This window comes from Hippocampus zosterae, chromosome 9, assembly GCF_025434085.1.
Source record: "Hippocampus zosterae strain Florida chromosome 9, ASM2543408v3, whole genome shotgun sequence".
NCBI lineage: Eukaryota > Metazoa > Chordata > Actinopteri > Syngnathiformes > Syngnathidae > Hippocampus > Hippocampus zosterae.
The window spans coordinates 2,774,205-2,786,631 of NC_067459.1; the positions used below are offsets into that span (position 1 = coordinate 2,774,205).

At 41.2% G+C, this 12,427-nt stretch overlaps 1 protein-coding gene across 3 annotated transcripts in view; it reads left to right on the top strand.

Moving 5' to 3' along the window:
* Positions 1-2,564: 2,564 nt before the first annotated feature.
* setd5 (SET domain containing 5) overlaps positions 2,565-12,427 on the top strand; it is a 77,271-nt gene continuing 67,408 nt past the window's right edge. For all 3 annotated transcript variants that reach the window (XM_052075009.1, XM_052075010.1, XM_052075011.1), the window contains exon 1: positions 2,565-2,998. The gene's annotated coding sequence lies outside the window, so the exon portion shown is untranslated. The remainder of the gene's footprint in view (positions 2,999-12,427) is intronic.

A 12,427-nucleotide genomic window follows, 5' to 3' on the forward strand; every position in this document is an offset into this window, starting at 1 on the left:
TTAATCACTCAAGGGAAAATGGGATCTAAACTTCACACTACATTCTTTGTTTTAAGTACTTCAGCAGATGTTCAGGACAGAGACTAGTATCAATAGTACTCATAGCAAGGTAAAATTCCTCGACTATGTTGTATTACTACTTCTGGCGGAATAATTGCTTAACAGGGGGAACATTTGTGTATCTGTCCATGTTCGTAATATATTTTTTGTGTTCATGCACACTGCACTCTAATCAATCATTCTATCAGTCTCACTTTCACAAAAAGTAATTAAAAAAGAAAAGAAACCAGGTCATCTTTAACCTCCGATGAAGTTGTTAGCGCTCAGTAGTCTGGTGTTGCAGCTTGTGATCCGAGTTGTTGCGCTATATCTTTTATCGTGATCATTATTCTCATTCAGTTTGTTTTGTACAATTCACAGAGGGTTTTGAAAAAGATGGAATTCAGTATGGTATTGCAAAAAGTAGACCACTTTATTCCTTATAAACAGTAGAACGTGTAAACAACTTATTTAAGCCCTTTCACAATTGGGTTTTGTGCAAAGAAAATGTAAACAATTTGGCACCTGAGACTCACAGCTGTTGCTGTAGTGTAAACACAAACAGACGACTCACTGAGTGTCTTGTATGAAATATCCATCTCCATAGGACAGAAAAAAAAAGAAACAATGTGGCAGTCACAGCCTCAAAGCTGCTGTGTGTATTGTAGCGTACACAGACCACTCTCACCGAGTGTCAAAATGAAATGTCCAAAAGGGTCATCCATATATAGTTTTTCCTTGCGCGGTCACGGTGAGCTGCAAGGGGACCCCCAAAATAAGAGGCGATTTTTTTCTGACCCTGACCTGGCTTGCGAAGAGTTTCTCCGGTGTCCAACGAGGAACTAGACGGGAAGGCGGGGGAGGGGGCGGGAAACTTGTCGGTGATGTGGTGCCATCGTTTTAAGTGGTCTGCATATTTGTGGTGCTGCCGTTGTATGGCTCCGTAGTCCGACATTCTTTGCAAATTACGGAGCTTTTATCAATCTTTCCGTCTTTCTTTTCGAAGCCGTAGTATTTCCAAACATAAGATCTGAATGTTGCGAAAGCATTAAATACAGTAGTTCCCTCGCTGTTGCTTGCGCGAACTTCCATAGTGTTTGGCTAGTTGTGTACTGGACTGTATGTGACGCACGGCTACTGTCCGTATTCAACACACAACGCAAAACAATGATGGTGCATTCACTGCCCCTAGGAAAGGGCAGATAAGTGAAGTCTAACATGAATAAAACGGCGCTTGGATCGGATTTTACCGATACCTACCAATGCATCGCGATGAACCTCGATTTCACCCGTCAATCGCGTCGTACCCAGTGAATGAGCCGATGCACTCGCATCGCGCACGTGCGCGTCGATGTATCGATTTATATCGATTATTTTCCACACCCTTAGTGTGTGTGCGCGCGCTTGTGTGAGAGAGAGAGAGAGAGAGAGAGAGAGAGAGAGACGGAGGGAGGGGATTTCGTCGGGCTGTGGTTACCACTTTTTATTCTGTCTTGGACCGGTTCATGGTTCAATGGAGATTTCGTTCTCCGGTAAACCTCCATTACATTCATGTCGTGATAATAGCGTTTGAGGCAGATATGCTTTGTTACAGTGTGTTTTTTTAATAGATCTCTGCGGCTAGGTATCGAGTGGTCCGTACACTGATACTGGACCATGGACTGGTGTTTGCAGACCATTGTAGTATGGGGTCTGTGCCCCAGTAGTAGTTTAGCCGAGCAATATCCATGCTCACAAGGGGGAAACAGTGAGAAACACTTGGTGAATGACACGTCATTCTTTCACAGCAGACGATTCATTCAGTGGGTGTGGACGTTAGCGAATGATACGTGGCGTCAGTTTGCAATGAACGAATCACGCTTGGTCAAATCCTTCCCCCGCCCGCACGCAAGCTGCGTCATTGGTTATTCTCTGAGGATTCACGAGTGAGTGACAGAAAAGGCCAGTTTCAGCCTTGGCCGGCACTCAAAGGCCGGAGTGAGCTTTGCTGAAATGAGAAATGGCCAAATCACCGCATAACGTGATCCTATTCATCGCGTTCATTGAAAAGATCCATCCCTTTGATCGAATCGCTCGCGAACGACACGTAAAACTTCAATGTGACAATCGCTGCCCTTCAAATCAGACAAAAAGCCTATAACCCCAAAATGGAAAAAAATCCATGTCAGGAATCCAAATCCATTTAAATACAGATGTCATAATAGGTTTTCCAAGACTTTCAAGGGGCAGATCCTCAGTTTGTTATCGAATTGCCTTCTGTATCCCGACACGACCTTCTTTGTCCTGCGACTTCTTCCCATTCGCTATCTGATTTTTTCGCCTTGCACTTCTAGCAAATAACGCCCCTTGTGGCTCTATTCGATGAAAAAACCGTCGACGCTTGATTCTGCCAGCCAATTAATGAAACGTTAGGCAGCACTTCCAGCGACTGACACACGAGCACCCAATCACGGGACGGAGTCGGAAATCGTCATTAGCACCACCCAATGGAGAGCCCCTGCACGGTCGCCAGGGAAACCCCATGGCGTGGCTGTGTGTCAGTTTCGCTGGGACCCGCGGTCGATGCCGGCGAGGGGGGGGATGGGCGCCTCTCGAATGCAAAGATCCGGGGGAGAATCAGAGCCTAGTGACATATACAGCAGTACCCCAATAAAAATAGCAATTACAAATACACGATACTTTTAAATAAATAGATACATTTGCCTGGAATATATTGGAGACACCCAATGGATGCAGTGCACTTGGAAATAACAGGGGATTTAACTTTCCCTCTATTTATGGGAGACGCGGAGAAGTTTGTATCCTACCGCTGGAGAGCGAGCTACTTTTAAAGGCAAAGGATACAGGAGACACCGCGGCCGACGGACGGGCCTTCTGGTTTGATTGGAGTTGATGTTGGGCTACTCAAAGAAATTCCATGAATTCGCCTCGTTTGTGCAAGCTTATTATGCATCTTTAGGTGAGTGACTGATTCTTATGCTAGTTAGTAACATTATAATTAGTTGGGTGAGACAGTGACAATGTAGCAGACACATTATCAAGATATTCTTGGCACAGCTAAGAAGCTAACTAACTTAGCTAGCTTATAATTTAGCATCTACTTAAGTTTATCAAAAGTACTTAGATATCGTGCGCTGTCTTTACTATTTCATGGTTGTGCAGGTGACCTGGATGTCCCTCAAGCATTAGTAGATCCGTTAGGGTCATGGTTTATGACTGGACTTCACGGCTTCGTTATGAGCTCCTCGTGTTGTTGTTTTTTTAAATACCGATCTTTTCAACAGACCCACTGTATGATTTCATATCATGATCTCCATCGTGTGTATGTGTGTGTATATACACATATACATACACACACATTATATTACATACATATACATGCACATACGTACACATACACACGTTTGTCAAGCAAGCATGAGCGCCCACCCCGCAACACTTAATTACTTTCAGTGACTGTAATGGCCAACAAATACAAAACCCCGGCTAATTTATCCCAAACTAAACTTGAGTCATTCACTGTGTTAAATATTAAGCCTTGCAATCAAATTCTGAGAGTCAAGACGCGTTCATTTGTACATAGATCTCTGGTTCAAGTATCGTACAAATTTGTTAGATCCCAGACATTAGTTTAAGCGTTACGGCAGCAAAGCGAGAAGGGCCCACTCCGAGTTTTCCTCTTACATCCACGATGCACTTAGCATGTACGTGTATCGTGTTAGCTAAAGCGTTGAGCTACCGTGTAGTTGACGTTAGTTTACAAAATAGTCTTACACTGACATCGTCATTCCTGCAAACCGGTAAGGTGATTTAAAGCCGTTATTGTTGTGATTTTACGATACATATTTATGTGTTTTTTCGGTGTTTTGATAACGTGTATCTTCGGCTGTAGTCGTAACTTAGTTCGGGCGTGTGAATCCGACTCAAAGCTCGGTTGTTGTTATTTTCCCTCTATTTGTACATTCACCCCCGTACCCCCGCGTGTGTGCAGTCAACTGAACAGATCCGCTTGGTTGGTGACTTGCTGTTCTCCTCCCCCATCTACCAACCCCCAGTCTCGGTGGGGGTGAAGAGAAATGGGTGGTATTGTCGAGGGGGGCTCTTGTTTCCTGTTTTAGACTCCGTTTTGTTTTCATACCAGTATCATAACGTGTCAGTATCGATGTGGAAATTAAAGGTTTCAATCAAGCTTCGACAAAGTGAAAACAGATGGATATTTGTCTTGCCATCAACATGTTTAAAAATAAAATAAAAGTAGAGTTCAGATGATTTCCTGGGATAGAATCGGAACGTTCTGGACACTATTTACAGTAGTCAGTGTGTCCTAATCTGCATCAATCAGTACAAGAAAGAAAATGCAACTTAACTGTCAGCGGTTTAACATTGAAGCATAATTTCTCTGCTAAATGGCTCCCTGTGTGTGCACTAGTGACTCCTGGTAGCAGCAAAGAAAGATTTCCTATTTCTGTTCAATTCAGGTACTCTGTGATATGAGACATTCCAAGCATTTAATATTCTGTCGTATGTAACATCAGTTACAAATAAGCAGTCAGTTATTATGTTCCTATGGCATCAAAATTCGGGTAAAAATTGCGTTTTTAAAATATTAGCAATAATCCATTTACATGGGCGGGCAGAACAGTTACTCCGGTACAGATGGTAACTGTGATCGATTGGGTATCCCCAATTAAACCAAGATGCATGGACATTGTCGTGATGCAAATAGATTTAATTTGCGTTTTTTACTTTTTACTGTCAGTCAAAGACATTAGGCGTAGAAAAAAAGTAGTGTGTTTCCGGTAACCCGACCGACCGAGAATTTCTACGTCGAAAAAAAACTTTGTGGTGGGAATTTTTTTCAAACAACCCTCTACATTTTTGTGTAGAGGATTTACATCGGTGCAAACTCTCGCAATATTCAAGTTGAGCATGTGCATCGTTTGCCCTGTCGTCTGTCAACAACAGTGAAACATGGCGGCGGCCGCGATCTGCAACGACAGTTTAAACCGCGTTTTCTGTGTTAGAGCTGCATGCTCGCACCGTAATGTTAAGAAAATAGCGTCCATTGATGTATCGAAAAAAATCTGCGAACTATTTGATGAACACCACGGCCCGAGTAAACACCGAGGGCGGAGGAGGACGTCGGCGGAGGCGGCGGCGCGCCCCGGCCCCTCGGGTCCGGAGCGGGGAGAAAACTAAATAGGGGGCGGCGGCCCCGGCCGCGGAGCGGCGGGTTCAATGTCTTCTTGTTTTATGTTTTATGGTTATTTTGTTTAAATTTTTGATGGAAAAAAAAGATTTAAAAAAAACTTTGTCCGACCTACCGATATGCTGAAATTTCATGTTACCGGAAACACACTATCGTTTTTGTTTGGCCTTAGCCATGTCTTTCACTCCACTAATACAGTACCTACAGTGAAACCCCTCTACAATGAAACCTACATGGGCGAAAATATATGACATAGATATAGGACAACAAAATATATGTATGTATAATACATGTATGAAAGCCATTCCCACTTTTCTGAGACATTCTCTACAAGGAAAACAAGCCTTCCGCAAAAGTCTAATCCAACAGTGACCTCCACTGCTTCGTTCGGAAACGGCAACAGCAACCACCTCATTGGCTTGCTTACACATGCGCAGTAGTCCAGGAAGTATTTATTATTGTTAGTTTCAGGCGCAGCACGAACGTTGCACTGCTAAAATGGCTACGAAACGGACCTTTGCAGACCAAGGAGTTAAGAAAAGAAAATCATTCATGCTTGAAGACAGGATAAAAGTAATACAAATGAAAGATGGAGGAAGCAAAGTAAAAGACATTATGCAAAAAATTGATGTTAAGTGAAAGCTAATGCTTATCGTAAATTTCTTTCCCGTTTATTTCTTTCCACACTGGCTATATGAAGTGTCAAATAAGTGTAGTCTCATGTTTATGCACTACGTCAGGGGTGTCCAAAATCGGTCCTCAAGGGCCGCTGTCCTGCCCTTTTTCCTGCTCTCCCAAGAGCAACACACCTGTTTAAAATAATCAGGAACGTTCTAATGCTGCTTCAGAGCAGGCTGATGACCTGATCATTTGAATCAGGTGTGTTGCAGCCGGGAGAGCTGGAAAACGGGCAGGACAGTGGCCCTCCAGGCCCGGAGCTGGACATGCCTGCACTATGTATTGGAATAAAAATAAAGACTACACACATACGTTTTGTGTGTGTGTGTTTAAAACATCTGAGATAAAATGTGCTTCGGTGAAAAGCCCCCTGTTGTGAAAATGTTCTTGATTTCGTTGTAGAGGAGTTTCACTGTATTCTCTTGTAAGAATTATATTTGCGTTGTCCTAGCTTTCCTTGTAACAGAATTTCCTGATGTGGGAAACGACTACGGTACATGCATACATCCTGTATGAACGTGCAAGTATGTTAACAAAAACGTGTAACAAAACAAGCAATAAAATGCTAAAATATAATCTTCTATTATATATATTGCACATCGTCCCGCACGCGGTCTGTCCTTCCGTCTGTCCCTTTTCAAAACGTACCTACTTCACCGCGCCGCTGCGCGCCGCCGCTGCGCGCCGCCGCTGCGCGCCGCCGCTGCGCGCCGCCACTGCGCCGCTCAGGCAGTGGCTCACTACCATCGCGCGGGCATCTTAGCGAAAAAATGTTGTCTACCCACAAGCATTGCAATAAAATTGTTAGTTATTTAGTAGAGCTAAACATCTCTTTATTTTCGCGATAAGCAATGAAGATGAACAAAAAGTTGAATCAAGCAACAACACTTTTGTGGGCCGAAGGCCCACCTCACCAGCCTTCCGCAGGAACTAGCTGATGAGCCGCCCGGAGGGCGGCGAACCAGCTAGTCTGTTTATAAAACAAAAACTGCAATACGCTGTATTATGAACAAAATACAGTATAACAAGACAAGTAACAAAATGCAAAAACATGTTCCAAATAACTGATTCAGGGTGTCCCCCGCCTACTGCCCGAAGACGGCTGGGATAGGCTCCAGCACCATCCGTGACTCTAGTGAGGATCAATGCGGTTCGGCAAATGGATGGATGTTCCAAATACTTTTTATAAAATAACACCAGTACAGAACTGTATTTAACTATAGTATATTGTACTGTATTTTAATGTTAATTTATCTCCGTCCTCAGAAAAAAATTGTCTACTTTGAGTTGTGTTGGCTTCATTCTTTGCTGAATATCCTTCAATGAGACCTGGTCGCTGTTCTTTCCACTCACTTACTGTCTCTTAACTTTACATCCCCTCCCTCACAACACAAGACAGCATTGCTCAGCCGATGTCGTGCAACAAACTTGAATCCAGGCATGGGAAGTTTCAAAGTCTTCTATGCCATGGTGTCAAACCCAAGGCCCGGGGGCCAAATCTGGCCAGCCACATCACTTTATGTGGCCTGCGAAAGTATATCAAACATGTCAACTTTTCCGATGATTGCTAAAATCTGTACCAAAATTTCACATTTTCATACGTAATAAATCAGTGACATAGTGTAATCACTTTCTTGTTCCAAACCCCTAATTTAAAATAATTGAATAAAACGTTATTCTTGACTTTTTTTTACACAGTGTCAGTCATTATGACCCTCCATTATAATGTGGCACGCGACAAAAGAGTTTGACATCCCTGCTCTATGCCCATAGATAGTGCTGTGGTGCTAGCTTTCTGTCTAATTAGCGGTTCTGTTAGCGGGAGGTTTTTAGCACGACAGCAGTTAAACCATTGCAGGACGTGTTCATTTACTCCACTTCATACTACTTCACACCGTCGAGCCACAAGCAATTTCCTCTGAGCAGAATCGTACTAAGTAAGAATCGATTCCTTATTTTTGAAAGTCTTGTACATTGAAGCCTTTCCGACACAAAGTGTATCTGAATGTTTTTTACTGTGTATCCCACCTCGCTGCATTGGATGCATTTCACTTTCTCTTCCACGATCATTACCGTTCTTTGTTTGGATGCCACAATCCACAGGATATAAATGAAAAAAAATTAAAATATTTCGCAACTGTAGTAAAACTCAAGCCAATAAAGAGTCACTTACATGTCACCGTTTTGAATTCGATGATAGTAAAATTGCAAAGTTTAATATTGATATGTCAATATTAGAACCGATTATAGAATTTGTAGTGCGACCCTTTACATATATAGGCAACCTGTCATTTAAAGACGGTATTTTTCCATCAAAAATTAAAACAGCTAGTCATTCCAATTTTTAAAAGTGGAGAAAGACAATTTTTTACAAATTATAGACCAATATCACTGTTATCACAATTTTCAAAAATATTAGAAAAATTATTTTCTTGCAGACTAGACTACTTCATATGTAAACACAAGCTATTAAGTGAAAATCAATATGGCTTCAGAGAAAAACGGACCACCTTAATGGCAGCAATTGAGTTTGTGGAAGCAATAGCCACTAATATAGATAATAAAGAATTCACGGTCGGGATTTTTCTATATCTAAAAAAAGCTTTTGATACTATAGACCATACTATATTATTGAATAAACTAGAGGGATATGGTATCAGAGGCACAGCATATAAATGGATTGAAAGTGATTTAGAAAATAGATATCAGTATGTGCAGTTCAAAAACAAATAATCCAACTTACTAAAGATTATCCATGGAGTGCCTCAGGGGTCAGTGATTGGACCAAGACTATTAAGATAAGATAAGATAAGATATCCTTTATTCGTCCCACACTGGTGAAATTTACAGCCTCCAGCAGCAAGAATGTGGGTAAAAATAAGAAAGAACAAACAAACACCATTCAATTAAGTGCAATATAAATACAAAATGGATAAAGCGCAGTGCTATTTACAATTGTTTTTCACATCATTCAATTATTATTATTATTGTTGTTATTTTTATTCAGCAGCCCGACAGCAGTTGGTAGGAACGAGCGTCGGTATCTCTCCTTCTTGCAGCGCGGGTGTAACAGTCTCTGGCTGAAGGAGCTACCAAGTGCTGTCAGGGCGGGCTGGAGTGGGTGGGAGGGACTGGCCATCATAGCTTTTAGCTTAGTTAGCATCCTTCTGTTGCCCACCTCCTCCAGAGTGTCAAGGGAGCAACCCAGGACAGAACTGGCCTTCCTGACCAGTCGCTCCAGTCTCTTTCTGTCCCGGGCTGAGATGCTGCCTGACCAGCAGACAATGCCATAATGGATGGCCGAGGCCACCACCGAGTTATAGAACGTCTTAAGGAGTGACCCCTGAACCCCAAAAGACCTCAGTTTCCTGAGTAGGAAGAGCTCTGTGTCCTTTCCTAATCAGGGTGTCCGTGTTTGTAGACCAGTCCAGTTTGTCGTTGAGAAGAACACCAAGGTACTTGTAGGAGGTCACCCTCTCTATGTCCATACCCTGGATGTATTAATTTTATATATAAATGATATCTGCAGTGTGTCAAATCAACTCAAATCCATCCTATTTGCCGATGACACAACCTTTTACTGCTCTGGAAAAAATATGAAACAACTCCTGAAAACTGTGGAAAATGAATTGATAAAATTAAAAAACTGGTTCGACAGATATAAACTATCTTTAAATTTAACAAAAACTAAGTTAGTTGTTTTTGGCATGAGACCAAACAAAGACCGAGTTAAAATAAAGATAAATTCAAATGAAATAGAACGAGTCTATGAAAATAAGTTTCTTGGATTAGTAATAGATACAAAACTATCCTGGAAGCCACACATAGATAACCTTATAAAAAAATATCCAAAACTATCGGGATACTCCACAAAACGAAAGATGTGTTGAGTAAGAGTTCCTTGTATACATTATATTACTCATTATTACTCCCATATATGACCTACTGTGTAGAAATATGGGGAAAAGCTTGTAAACCAAACACACTCTCTGTTTTAAAACTACAAAAAAAGCAATCAGAATAATCAATAGGTCTAAATATATAGAACCCACAAATCCAATATTCATCAAATTAAACACAATGAAATTCCACGACCTAGTTGACTTCAAGATTACCCAATTAATGTATAAAGCACATAACAATCTCCTCTGCCAAAATATCCAGCAGCTTTTTGAAATTAGAGAGAGGTGTTAACATCTAAGGGGTACTAATCGATACAAAAAAATCCAGAACAAGAACAAACATCAAGCAAAGGTGTGTATCAGTAATAGGTGTCAACCTGTGGAATAAGCTTCTAATGGACATGAAAATGAGCAAATCGTTGGTGGAGTTCAAAAACAAATTCAAAAGATTAGTACCAAAAAAATACATGAATCAGAATTAAGAAGAGAAATTTGATATACTTATAAAATATCGTAAGACAACGGTTTGTTCTTGTTTTGGATTTGATCAACTTATCAATTGCATTCAAGAAATGATAATTATAATGAATATCAGAAAATTGAAATACAAAAGGAGAAAGAATAACTATATATATACAAACCAAAAGGTGTATAAATAGAATAGTATAGTATACATAAGGGTAAAAGCATTTGATGATATGTACATTTTTCTTTTCTTCTTTGTTTTGAAAAATGATCAAATCAAATTGCTACAAAATAAGGGGTAGGACTAGATAAGTTACGTACTTCTTCCTACTCCTTTGAGCATACAACTGCGATGTTGTGTGTTTTCTTCTTTTATCTACTTTCTAATTTTCTTTACAAAATTTTTGTTTGACTTTTGTCAACCTGTTATTGTGTATACTGTATATGCTCAATAAACAAAACAAAAGAGTGGGCACAGTTATTCCGTGGTATCGAGCGGGAAGAGCTTGAGTTTGCTTCCGTATGGCTTCCGGGTTCCGGGTACAGGAATTTCCGTTGTCAAGAATCGATCATTAATGTAATGTAGAAAATTCAATGCATAGGTTTTTTTTCCATTTGACAGAGGTCCGCAGGTGGGAATATTTACAGTACAGTCAAACCTCGGTTTTCGTCCATAATCCGTTCCAGAAGGCTGTTCGAAAACCGAAATTGTTCGAAAACTGAAACCACGCTCTTCAAAAAAAAAAGTTTATTGACCATGTCTGAGGAAGACATGAGGAAGCGTCACTTCCTCGTCTACCCGAGGAAGGCGAGAGGAGTCAAGTGGTGCATTCAAGTCCGCTCAGTTTGTTCGGGAACCGAAATTTGTTTTTCATCCGAGGCATAAAAAACTCGAACTTTTTGGTCGAAAACTGAATTGGTCAAGAACCAAGACGTTCGTAAACCGAGGTTTGACTGTAGTTGGTTTCCTTCCTGCTCCAAAAGTGTCGTGATGTGCGTTTGTTGACCTCCGCTTGTTTATTTCTGGTGGGTTACACACCGATATACAAGTAGGTACCTCCTCAAAAGAACAAGATTTGCAAATGGAACAAGTGCAGAACACAATGAATGTTCTTTAAAATGGGGCTATTCCCATGCGTGTTTATGACAGAGGTTGACATTTTATTTTTGGAAATACCGTGGCATTCCCATGGAATGGGACTCAACTTTATCCTGTACCATCCCAATCACGTGATTGGGATGGTACAAGATATAAAAAGTTCACGTGAGAAGATGGGATCGGTACTATCGTTGAGGAAAAAAATAAAACCTTCGACAGATGCACATCCATTTCTAATGAAAAAAGCGGCATGGGAGTGGAATTCATTCTGAACGGGAGCAAGGTGTGAGTTGTTTTCACCGGGAATGGTATGGGACATGATTTATTTTATCCATCCATCAATTTTCTAATCGGGTTTATCCTCAAGAGGGTCACAGGCGTGCTGGAGCCTATCCAACCTGTCTTTGAACTATCATTCACACTCACAATCAGACCGAGAGAAAATTTAGAGTGTTCAATTAACCTGCCATGTATGTATTTGGAATGTGGCTGGGTACCGGAGTACCCGAAGAAAACCCATGCAAGCACAGGGAGAACATGCAAACTCCACAAGGGAAGGCCGGAATCAAACCCTGCACCTCTGCACAGTGAGGCAAACGTGCAAACTAGTTGTCACAGTGCTGCCACACGATTTGACTTTTTTTAACTATGCTTTGGTACTTTTTTTGTGTGTGGGATGCGACAGGAGTGAAAAACTACTCCTGTGTCATGCTTGACTTCAGGGGTCACCAAAATTGCTCACTTGATCAATGTCTTCTCGCAAATGAATATCATTAATTATTAATAATCACACGCAAAGTTAATTTGAGCAAATTTGTTATTTGATGCTTGTGCTTAAAACTGGTAGCCCTTAGTACCGTATTTTCACGACCATTCGGCGCACCGTATTGTTGGGCGCAGTCTCAGTAACGGGTGCTATTTCTGTGTTTGACACATACACAAAATGCACTGTATTTTTGGGCACAGTCAGGCATGGTAAAACATACGCCAGCTTAAACATACGGCATGCATGCACGCACGCTAAAAACAAATTTT